Source organism: Nuphar pumila, chromosome 2 (genome assembly GCF_984573655.1).
Source record: "Nuphar pumila chromosome 2, dmNupPumi1.hap1.1, whole genome shotgun sequence".
Taxonomy (NCBI): domain Eukaryota; kingdom Viridiplantae; phylum Streptophyta; class Magnoliopsida; order Nymphaeales; family Nymphaeaceae; genus Nuphar; species Nuphar pumila.
Window position 1 is genome coordinate 94872270 of NC_143250.1, and position 12550 is coordinate 94884819.

At 43.4% G+C, this 12550-nt stretch overlaps 1 pseudogene; it reads right to left on the reverse strand.

Moving 5' to 3' along the window:
- Positions 1 to 6668: 6668 nt before the first annotated feature.
- On the reverse strand, positions 6669 to 9328 carry LOC149846210 (dynamin-related protein 4C pseudogene; annotated as a pseudogene).
- Positions 9329 to 12550: the final 3222 nt, after the last annotated feature.

Here is a 12550-nt window from a genome sequence, read left to right on the forward strand (position 1 = left end):
GAAAATGAAAGAAGAATTAATTCTATATGATTTTTAGTTACTTTTATCTTGGAAAGAAACTTCTTAGAGGCTAGCAAAGACGTAATGGCTGAGATGTGGAGATTTACCAAAAGAAACCGACTCAGTTCCCATTAATTTTTTTATTCCACGGGACTCCAATTTCAAGGATAAATTAATGATGAGAAATGCTGTCTATATACCCTGGAGGTGGTCACCACCAATGAAATTTAAGGCCTGTTTGGAATCTCGGTGTTGGGATTGGTGTTTATGCATTTGGGATGGGAAGTGAAGCCAAGTGAAGCCCTTTCTCCTTTGTATTTGTATTTAGGCTAAATCATGAATTTAGCAGCTGCCGCTTCTTCAAATGCATAAACTTCATAAACGCCCATCCCAGCTATATATTTTAAACAGGTTCTTATTATGGTAGAATCACTTTAAAGTTCAAAGGAGGGCTTGTACTGTCTAACAAAAAAAAAGTTCCATGGTGGTTAATTACTCTCTCTCTCGAGAGAGAGAGAGGGTTGTGTATGTTCGCCCCTGATGATTCACTGAATCCCATGTCTGTGTTTGGGGCTTTGAATGAGCACCATGTATACAAGCACATGGGGCTCGTATTCCCGTGTATGTTGACATAACTTTGCATCGGACTCTGGTGTTGTTGCAAAGACTTAAGTACCCTTTATTGCTATTCTTCTCATAAAGTGATGGTTTGAGAAAATGACAAAAATGCCTTTCATTCAAAAAAGAAAAAATAAATAGTTCAAAAAAAGGACAAACATGTCCTCCATCCAGAAAGTCGAGGATGATGTTGATTCTTCAAAGTCTTCTTCTTTTTCTATTCAAAAAAAGGACAAACATGTTTTCTTCTTCTTTCTCCGTAAAACACTGTAAAACCCTTTCTCTCTCTAGAGAAGAAACATGTTCATCTCGTTCCGGTGACGGGTGTTCTACGAAATGTAAATCCCCCCTTTTGTAAGGACAAAAGGTCATGAACACGTTGGGAGGAGCCCTTAGACCCCCTTTCTGTAAGGGTAAAAGCTCTGAATCAGACTCCATAACTCTTCAAGTTGAATGATGCTACCCACACTCGGAGGAGCTCTCAGACCCCCCTTTCTGTAAGGGTAAAAACTCTAAATCAGACTCCACAACTCTTCAACTCCAGGGAACGAGATGAACACCCGTCACCGGAACGACGGCTCCGCTGAGACCTCCTCGCTAGGGAGAAAAAGACGACGTGGTGGAGATTCTGCTGGCCATCCTCAGCGCGACTGCACAGACTGGGTTGTTGTCGAGGAGGAGGGCGAGAACGGTGACTCTTAGCTTGGGCAATCTTTCTTTTGATGATTGTGGTTATAATGTATCGTTGAAGTTAAAATGGGGAATGAAATGACAATAGAAATTGCTGAAAATTTACAGAAATAAACTAGACTCAATAACGAAGACACCACTTTTTACGGATTTGGAATATGACCTCCGGTTAGAGAGATATGACTCTGACAAGTTGGTCCTAATTTGCGGAAGACACTACAAATCGCTATAGCGATTTGCGGAAGACACTATAAATCGCGGATTTAGAATATGACCTCCGGTTATGGAGATATGACTCTGACAAGTTGGTCCTAATTTGCGGAAGACACTACAAATCGCTATAGCGATTTGTGAATCGCTATAGTGATTTGCGGAAGACACTACAAATCGCTATAGCGATTTGTGAATCGCTATAGCGATTTGCGGAAGACACTACAAGATACTACAAATCGCTATAGCGATTTGCGGAAGACACTACAAATCGCGGATTTGGAATATGACCTCCGGTTAGAGAGATATGACTCTGACAAGTTGGTCCTAATTTGCGGAAGACACTACAAATCGTTATAGCGATTTGCGGAAGACACTACAAATCGCTATAGCGATTTACGGAAGACACTATAAATGCTACAAAATGCTGTAGGAAAGCCCGATAATACTACAAATCATTGTTGGAAGGCCCAAAAAAATTTTGGTCCGGAGGGCGCTGCCCCCCGCCAGGGGCGACCTCCCCTGGACCCCCGCTCGCTGACCGCGCAGCGGGATCCGCGCCGGGGGGGGGAGCCCCCGAACCCCCCTCCTGTAAGAGCAAAAACTCTAAATCAGGCACACAAGTAGAGAGAGAAGGGAGAGAGAGTGAGAGGGTTGGTGTTCATGGCCTTCTCCAGGAGGAACCCTTTACCTCTCTTGATTTCTTCTCTACAGAGAGAGAGGGTTTTACAGTGTTTTACGAAGAAGGAAGAAGAAGAAGATGACGATGCAGCAATGTAGGATCTTCTGTTGGATGTACACAGAAGTAGAGAGAGAAGGGAGAGAGAGTGAGAGGGTTGATGTTCATGGCCTTCTTCAGGAAGAACTCTTTGTTTCCCTTGATTTCTTCTCTAGAGAGAGAAAGGGTTTTACAGTGTTTTACGGAGAAAGAAGAAGAAAACATGTTTGTCCTTTTTTTGAACAGAAAAAGAAGAAGACTTTGAAGAGTCAACATCATCCTCGACTTTCTGGATGGAGGACATGTTTGTCCTTTTTTTGAACTATTTGTTTTTTCTTTTTTGAATGAAAGGCATTTTTGTCATTTTCTCAAACCATCACTTTATGAGAAGAATAGCAATAAGGGGTACTTAAGTCTTTGCAACAACACCAGAGTCCGATGCAAAGTTATGTCAACATACACGGGAATACCAGCCCCATGTGCTTGTATACGTGGTGCTCATTCAAAGCCCCGAACACAGACGTAGGATTCAGTGAATCATGGGGGGGGGGGGGACATATAACCTGCTTTGCTCTCTCTCTCTCTCTAAGTAATCAATAAATGCACGAAAAAAGTTTATTGCTTTGACAGGTAATAAATCATGTCCATTTATGTTTTAAGTCGCTGCAGTGTAGGGATGAAAGTGGGGTTTAGGGATGGCAGTGGATCGGACCGGGGCAGGGCCGAGGGACAAGGTCTCCACCCCCACCCCCATTTCAAAATCCAAACCTCCATCCCTGCACCGGGATATGAATTTTAACCTAAACTCCCGCCTCCATCTCCGTTTCATGTCCTCCATCCCCGGTCCAAATGGGGGCGAAGTGGGGTGAGGCCCCATTTCCCCTTGGTCTATAGTCACCCCTTGAAGGATTGGGGACACAGCGGGGCAGGGAGCAAGGCGGGGATGGGGCAGGACAGGTAAGTCCATCCCCACCTTCATTCTCGCACGGGGATAGATTTTAACCTTCATCCCCAACTCCATCTCCATTTCATGCCCTTCATCCCCGGTTCAAACGGGGCGAGGTGGGGTGGGGCCCCATTATCACTGCAATCCCTAGTGAGGTTGGGTAGACCTGACCTAACTCGACTCAGTTATGCTCAAGATGAACATTCAGCGCTGTGAATGGGTCAGCTATAGGACACATCACAGTGCACCCAAACCAACTCAAGTCAGCTAAAGTCAGATAAGATACCCAATAAAAATTACAGTGCAAACCTGACCCACATGTTGCTCGGGCTGTGTTCAGGTTGACCCAAATGGCATTTTTTTCTATACTTGGATATCTAGGTTCAAGTTGTGTCAGGTACCTAATACAAACCCAACCCTTTAACAGTCCAACAACTCAATTAGAGTGATCCATTGGGCCATTTTAACCAATTTGGACAAGGTCTGGCTAGGCCTATGTCCAATTCAGATCAGGTATGGGCCCATTGGGCCCAAATTATCACCCTTAGAATGTGACGAACAGACTGAATCCTGAACCAACCCTACTAAAGCATTTTATCCATTAAATTGGTTATTTATGGAGAGAGAGAGGAAAACACCTTCCACCAGTTCTGCTGGTGGAGGCTTCCAAAGCTTCACAACTCACAAGTTGGGCTTTCCAATTGATGATAGGGTGTTAGTCGGATATGGTTCGGATAAGGGTTCAATGAACCAGATCCTAACCATACCTAGTCAAATAATATTTTTTAATTTTTTTATAATAAAAAATTGCAGATCTTAGTCAGAACTCGGGTTGGGCTTGAGACTGGTATGAAATTTTACAAACCATACCTGGCTCCATATATTAATCAGACCCGAAGGGTCTGACCCAGATTCTAATCAGATCTTCTTGTTTATCACCAAACCCTGACCCCATAGGGTATAGTACGGGTCCACTCCAGGTCAAACCCGACCCTTTGACACTCCGAACTCTTGAGTTTGGCACCGAGGATCAGCTGGCTTAAGTAGAGTTGGACCATGAGTAATATCTTCATCAGTACTCCCCAAATAAAAATTTCACGGAAGCAAACCCAGTGTTGTGGTCCAAAGGTAGAACACAAAATCACGGTCTTGACCTTACCTACCCACAGCATGCTTTGGATGCAGTTGAACCTGCATGAAACATAGTTAGTTGTGTAAAACCACCCAACGAGTTCATGGGGTCGAGAAGATAACAAAAAAAATAGAGAAAGATGGTTCCCCCAATTACGGAACGACCTTCCCCCATTATCATTGCATGGGGTAATAAACCTCGCCCCCCATGATCGTTGGGTAGGGTGAGGTTTAAACTCACCCACCGTGAGGGCTCTATAACGGTGAACCTTCTTGCCCCTCAATATACAAAGAGGGAGAGAGTGTGAGGAGAAAGAAAAAAAATAAGAAAGAGAGTCACAAAGAGAGGGGGAGAGACTTACCGGAGTCTACCATCGACGACCACCCTAGGTATGTTTGTCTTATCTACTTCTTTTTTCCGTTCATTCAGAAGCCAATAGCCAAGGCTGCCAGCAAGTTGCAGGAAAAAAAAACTCAGACAACAAAGTCGGCAGCCAAATTTCTCGCCTTTCAAGCTAAGGAACGCCCGTGCGGCACTAGGCCTCGCGGCCTAGTCAGCCTCACAACACGTGTTTTCCATACGTAATCTTCTTACACAATGGAACATCAACTTAACGATTTTTTCTTTCTTTTAAGAAAACCTTTTAACATGGTTGTCGCGCATCTGATAGCCACTTATGTGCATAACCATTCCATACCAATTAACACCTCCAACCAAATTGTCAAACATATCTTGTCGCTAACACAGGCAAGTGTAAGTTGTCATAGGCCAAAACATACCTATACGACACTACCGACTGAACCAACATCCAACGTGGGTCATAAGGAGCATGGTGCATCCCCAAAGCCTTTACTAATGCCTGCCAAGTCCTCAAGTATCATTGTGATCCACCTTTCCTTAATTTCAGTCACCCAAGCCAACAATGCACAAATGTCTTAGTCTCGAGTACCATGGAGAGGATAGTGACCCCATGAGCACACTCCAGCAGAACCTCACCACTAAAGGGATAAGTTCTTTTGACCCTCAATCCGAAGATCAGTTGATGATTGAACACCATAGCGTAGAGCACCCCCCAAACTCATTCGCCGTCGCCTAAGTCACTTGCCTGACCCTGAGTCACTATACTCGATTGAAATCACTTAATGTGATCCTTGAGAGAATTAGCCCAAACCCACATGCACCCCCATGCATCCAACCACTACACGTGAGAATGTTGCAAGCTGAGAGGTCCTTAACCAAATCTCCAAAGGCAACATCATTTGATTTGTTGGCACTGCTTAACCAAACAATGCTCCACGTCTGTGCTATCATACAATGATGCATTAACAACGATACAGTTGCTTATCGCATGTCATGCTACCATCGCACGTCACCGATCAAGCCAATGCATACCACGTGTTCATACACTCGATGCATTTTTCACTCAATAGAACTCTGCACTGTGCATGCTCCATTCTGAAGGATCGGCCCAAGACCTTCTCTCCCGCCCAAATCATTGTCATCCTCGACAATACCGATGAATGTAAGAATACAATCTTCACTGATATGCAAGTTTCTCTTTGTACTTATCTTTGATTTACTCTTTTTCTTCACCCTACTCAACTTGTTTTGATTTTTATCCATCACCGCAACCTTTAACACACTAAGTCTCATTCCTTAACGTGCCTCCGATCACTTAGACACCGATCTTCTACTTTATCAATATCGAGCATTCTTTGCTCATGATACTCCAGTGCAGTACCATACACAAGCAGGTCATTCTCACTCGCACGACAAACTTGTCGTCTTTATACTCATGGTTGGGGTGCCTTCTCATCCCAGTAAGGGCAATTCCACCGCATTTCACACACATCCATGCATCCATTGTCGTACCTGTGCTGCTCCACACACATGCACGTGCCACGCCTCTTGCACAGACCAGTGTCGAACCCAGGCACGTGTCGAACCCAGGCACATGACACACTCCGTAGCATGCGCACACCTCTTTCGCACAAGGCACCACACCAAGTCCCATAATAATGACACGTTACAAAGCTGTCCTAGACTTTGTGTGCAACCCTCAAGCAGCCCTTATATTAAGATCCAAAATGATGCTATTTAAAAGATATGGGGGATATATTGGAATCAAAACAGGGTAGATTCATTCTCCATCAGCTTGCTTGATGGTGTTTAATTCCATTAGTGAGGAATTACTCAATGGCATTGATGCTATTGGATAAATATCATGACTAAGGAAATTTAGTTGCTAATGAAAAAAACACAATCAGAATATAAATATATCTATATGACAGCCTAAGCCATATGGGCTGCAATATATTGCCCACACACGATGGGAAACCAAGCAACCACACAAGTTACTCTAAATCCTCCAACTTGGTGTGGGCAATCTGATCCATTATGGATGACAGTGCATCCTTAGCCTCCCGCAGCAACTGAATGCGGTTGTTGAGCTGCTTCCGCTTGTTCACGGTCAACGGCGACTCCTCCAGCATCCTCTCGATCCCTCCCAAATGAGACCCAACCAAGTCATCGATAATCCCAGCACCAAGCTCCTCGTTCACAAGTTTCTGCAGCGCAAATATGAGGTGCAGCGCCACATTATCCACCAACCTCATCACAACAACCTTCCAATAGGCCACCACCCTCATCTTCATATCAAACGCCTGCTCTACAATCAGAGAAGGGTGTTTCCTCAGGTGTCCCACATCAACCTCGCCATATCCCTCGATCTTCACCTTCTCCCCTTTACGAATATCATTCAACACTTCCACGAACTGATTTTGGTGGCCAATCAAGCTCGACCATGTACTCCTGTACTCGGGATTGCAAGTATAATCCGTGATCTTCTCTGTGTCAACAATCTCCTTTACTCTCTCCAGCGACAGAGCCCTCATCTTGGTAACGACGTTTTGAGCTGCCCTTTTCACAGAGAGCTGAAGCTGAGGGTAAGATTTGGAGTGCATCACGAACACACGCAGAACCACTTCCTCTAGATAGCTCCACACCTTGTTTATCAATTCCAAGGGCAAATGGGAAACACGCCTAACTTTCTCATGCAACAAGGTTAAGAAAGCCACTCTAGGAAGGAAATTGGGGAGCAAAATTCCTTGTGACTCCTCTAAGACACGCATCTCTTCCACCAGGAACTTTGATGGCAGCAGACCCTGGTCTGGGTACTTTGTCCGCAGCTCATTCGCGTAGTAATCGAATATGTCGGGGATCTTCTCTGTGTCAACAATCTCCTTTACTCTGACCAGCGACGGAGCCCTCATCTTGGTAATGACGTTTTGAGCTGCCCTTTTCACAGAGAGCTGAAGCTGAGGGTAAGATTTGGAGTGCATCACGAACACACGCAGAACCACTTCCTTTAGATAGCTCCACACCTTGTTGATCAACTCCACGGACAAATGGGAAACACGCCTAAGTTTCTCATGCAACAAGGTTAAGAAAGCCACTCGAGGCTGGAAATTTGGGAGCAAAATTCCGTGCGACTCTAAGACACGCATCTCTTCCACCAGGAACTTTGATGGCAGCAGACCCTGGTCGGGGTACTTTGTCCGCAGCTCATTCGCGTAGCAATCGAGCATGTCGGCCAACCGGCCGGTGCAGTGCATGGACTCATCGTCCGGGAACTCTTCATACTCTCCTCTCAAGAGTATCTTCCTCAGTGACTCCTTTGAGGCACCAACAATCCTCATGAATGCTGTCATTGCCTCGGAGACGGTCGTCAGGCACTTGGGGAGCTCGCTTATCTCCGCCATGTGGAGGTTGAGTTTTTCGTTCACCTTCGTGACAATGTCCGGCAAGCATTTTGCGAGTATGGAAGCTTGAATCTGCGTCAGCTTTTGAGCTAAAACGGGAACACCGACGATCGATTTATCGATCTTCGACAGCAGGGGATGGCACTTAAACAGTTCGGCTTCTTTGCACCTGGCGTCTGAGTACGACTCATCATTTCCGACTCGGTTTCTAACACAAACGTAACCGAGTCCGATGTTTACGTCATCTGCTGTTACCTTCTCCAGCAGACCTTCGGGAGCCTTGTCGACCTTGGTGACGACGGCGAGAGTCCTCTCGCCTGTTTTGTCAACGCGCTGTGACATCCGAATCGACTCGCACGTCGGGAAGTCGACGGTAGCTGATAAAACGTTGAGAATTATGCTTTCTTTGGGGCTGATGTACTCCATGATCAGGCTCGCGATCTGCTCGTAGATGTCTTCGGGTTGGCCGTGCACCGGCACCCTGGTGATGCCGGGAAGGTCGACCATGGTGAGGTCCGGCATGCCTCTCTTCCTCACCACCAGAGTCAGGGGTGTGTTGGAGATGTTCTTCTCGTTCCCTGCTACCTCCTTGGTAGCACTAACGATGGCATCGGCTATCCCTTTCTCTGATGAAGCAACAGATTTTCCTTGGTACTCGAGGACCAGTTGGGGCTCATCTTGGTGGTGATTCTGCAACCTCAAGATCAGAGGAACCCTGGTGCAGATGCCCTGTCCCCGGGGTAGGCTTATCCCAACCAACGACTCGAGCACGCTCGATTTGCCGCTCGATTGGTCCCCGACGACGACGATGGCGGGGAGTTGGATTCCTTCCTTCATCACGTTGAGTCGCCGGAGACAGTCGACGGCGTCGAGGAGTGGCCGTATCCGTTTCTCGTAAGACGAAGCTAGGTGCCCCACTTGCTCGGCCATTTCTTTCTTGCTATCACGAGCATCAGTTTCGATTTTCATGGCTTTTTGAGACTGTTGTTTAAAAGGCAGAAAGTTTTCCAAGCACGATCAGAAATTGAAGGGTCACTGATTTTATAGCTTCTGTAATAGTTGGTAACTTGGTATTGTTTATATAGAGGGGAAAGACAAGAAAGTAGAGCGTACTACTAGACATGGTTCGTTGGAGTATTTGTGTGCCTTAAAACCAGGCATGAGAGAGAGGGTGCATTCACATTGAATTTACGAGTAACGGCGGCTTGATGGAGTATTTGATTGCTTCTTGTAACTTGTCCTTGGTTGGTAAATACTAGCCGTCATCATGAAAAAAATAAGAATGTTACCACTAAAGGCCTTTAGTTAAACGGGTTTCTTGGAAAATGAAAGAAGCATATGATAAATTAATTCTACATGATTTTTAGTTACTTCTTAGATGCTATCAAAGACTTAACGGCCGAGGGGTGAAGATTTACCATTCTAAGGGACAGACCAGTTCTCATTAATTTTCATTAGTTTCTTTATTTCAAGAGACTCCAATTTCAAGGATAAATTCATGATGAGAAATGCCATGGTTATATACCCTGGTGGCCACCACCAATGGAATTTAAGGCCTGTTTGGAATCTCGGTGCTGGGATTGGCGTTTATGCATTTGGGATGAGAAGTAAAGGCCTTTCTCCTTTGTATTTAGGCTAAATCATGAATTTGGCAGATGACACTTCTTCAAATGCATATACTCAATAAACGCTCATCCCAGCTACCCTTTGACACTCTTAATTGATGGAGCTCTTGAGTTTGGCACCCAGGATCAACGGGCTTAATTGATGGAACTCTTAATTGAGGGCTCTATAATGGTGAGCCTTCCTGCCCCTCGATATACAGAGGGCAAGAGAGTGTGAGGAGAAAGAAAGAAAAAACGAGAAAGAGAGTCGCAGAGAGAGGGGGAGAGACACACTGTAGGTATGTTTGTCTTACCTACTTTTTTTCCGTTCGTTCAAACTGTCGACAAGTTGCAGGAAAAAAAAAACTCAGACAATAAAATCAGCTGCCGGCCTTGTTGCCGAGAGAAAGAGAGGGCAACTCTGGTTACAGAAAAGAAGGGTCAGAAGTGGTTGTGCCCCTTCTGCCTTATACCTGATTACCAACTTGGGTTGGTCTGGTATGGTCGTACTAGTCCGAATCAAACCAAGTAAAAAAAATGTCCATACCAGTCCAGACGAATCGGTCAGACTCAATCCTACCAAATCAGACCGACTGAGTCGGACCAAACCGATTTGGGTATGAACCAGACCGGGTCAAGTTTGACCAAGATTAACTTGGTTCGATTTAGTCTAGACCGAGTCTGATCAACTATTTTAGACTCGAGTCAGTTGATCAAATTGGTTCTGACCGAATCAGATTGAGTCAGGTTTGACAAGGTCTCAGTTCCTTACTTAGATCTGGTCTGATCGGGACCAGACCGAATCTCGATCCTATTCGATCTAGTCGGTTTAGACCAATCAAATATGAACTAATCGATCTAGACAAAAATTAGGTTTAGATCTTATCTAACAAATCTGGATTATATCAGAACTAGATCTGGTTTGGATCAATAATGGTTCTAGATCAAATCGGGATTTGGATCCAACTGAACAAATTAGTTTTGAATCCAGATAAAAACTGGGTCTAGATCTAGTCTGACAATTTTGGATCTAGATTAGAGTTGGATCTGGATCTAACTTATAACTAGATAGATTAGTTCTGGATCCAGATTAGAATTGGGTTTGGATTTAGTTTGATAGTTTTGGATCCAAACCAAAACTGGATCTAGTTAGTGTTTAGTTATGAATTTTGAGAATCCAATTGACTTTTTAAACCAAACTCAGTTGGGTCGAGACTAGGTTCAGTAAACCTACTACTCTAAACTCAGACCAAACCTATTTTTACATAGGATAAATCAGGTCAAATCATAAGAGTTGAAATAACCAAATTATCATTATGTGTACCCAATATTCAATTAAGTAAAATGGACATAACTTTGCACTTCAAACTTAGAATTGAGTGAGGTTTGATGCGTTGAACTCGTATCGTAAAGAAAAATATTTTTGTCATATGGTTCAGATCAAATCAGGAGCACAAAAATTAAGGTCTTATGAGTAAACTCGAGAAATGTATTTTGGTAATTTTGATAAAATATAAAGAAGATATATGAATTAATATGAACATACTTGTGTGATGATCAAATCTTATTGTTAAATTCACTTGAGACTCAATTATAATCAAAGTACAATATTTGTATTTGAGGTAAGGGTTATTATAAGTAATCTTAGTTGTGAACAAACCATATTATGTTATGTTATTATTGATGTTGTATATTAGCATGTTTAGAAATGTAGCTCTTGAGTGTGAACATGATATGCATAAAATGATCATGCATGAGATTATTGAAATAAGATAATTATATGTACACATTAGTTGTGATATGTCACACATATTAGAAATAGATTATTTTTATGATAACTGTAATGCCCCGAATTTTCAAAACAATACCAAGTTAAAAGTGTCATGAAGTTTTTTTTCTTTCTTTACAGCAGAACTTAGAAAATGTTTTAGTTGTGGAAATGGACAATAATGAGTCATCAATTTTAAAAAACTCTGGGCAAGTCACAGGTATGTGGCCAAGCACTCATTTACCACCAAGGTGTTCTATTTATCAAAATAACTTATTTATTACAAACATCACTGCCTGAAAAAGTAGTATTTAGTTTTATAAAGAAAGCAGTACAAAACTGTCTAGAGAAACCCTAAAACTAGATGTCGCTTTACTCTGCATATCGCATCGCAGGTTCAATACCTGTAATCTTCATTAAACGGGGTTAAAACCATTGTTGGTCTGGTAAAAAAACATTCATTCATGCATTTAATAAAGTATCAACTCATAGAAATGCAAAGACCACTCAGGGTCACAGTTCACAACAACGATGCTCAAGTTTCTACGACTTAGCATATATCGTGAAAGACTCATCAGGGCTATGATTGAGCATCTCGCTCAAGTCTCCAAGACTTAACATAGACCTCTTCTCAGACTCATTTGGGATGTCAAACTCAAGTCTCCAAGACATGGTATATCTGTATCTCACATATCCAAGCGTGAGCTCTTCAAGCTTAGCTTAGTCGTGCAGATACAACATGGGTCTTTGCCCTATCGATCTAGTAGTATACCGATCATGACATATTTGTCAAGGTTATGTAGGACTTGATAGAACAACGTTCACTCACTCATACATTCATACATCGTTGAACCTATAACTAATACATTTTTTGATATTAACTGTTCACCCTTTGGTACATGAGAGAAGCTTGAATTTTGACATCAACACGACGTTCTGAGAGTTTATTATTTTATGTATTTTAGATACCCTAGAGGCTTGTTGACCCTGTACATGGTAGGGCGGTAGAACTCATACTAGGATAACCCTACCAGGCCGGTTTGGATGCATTCTCTACTGCAGTAGTTGGGTTCAATCCTTAGATATTTAAGGATAACCACGAC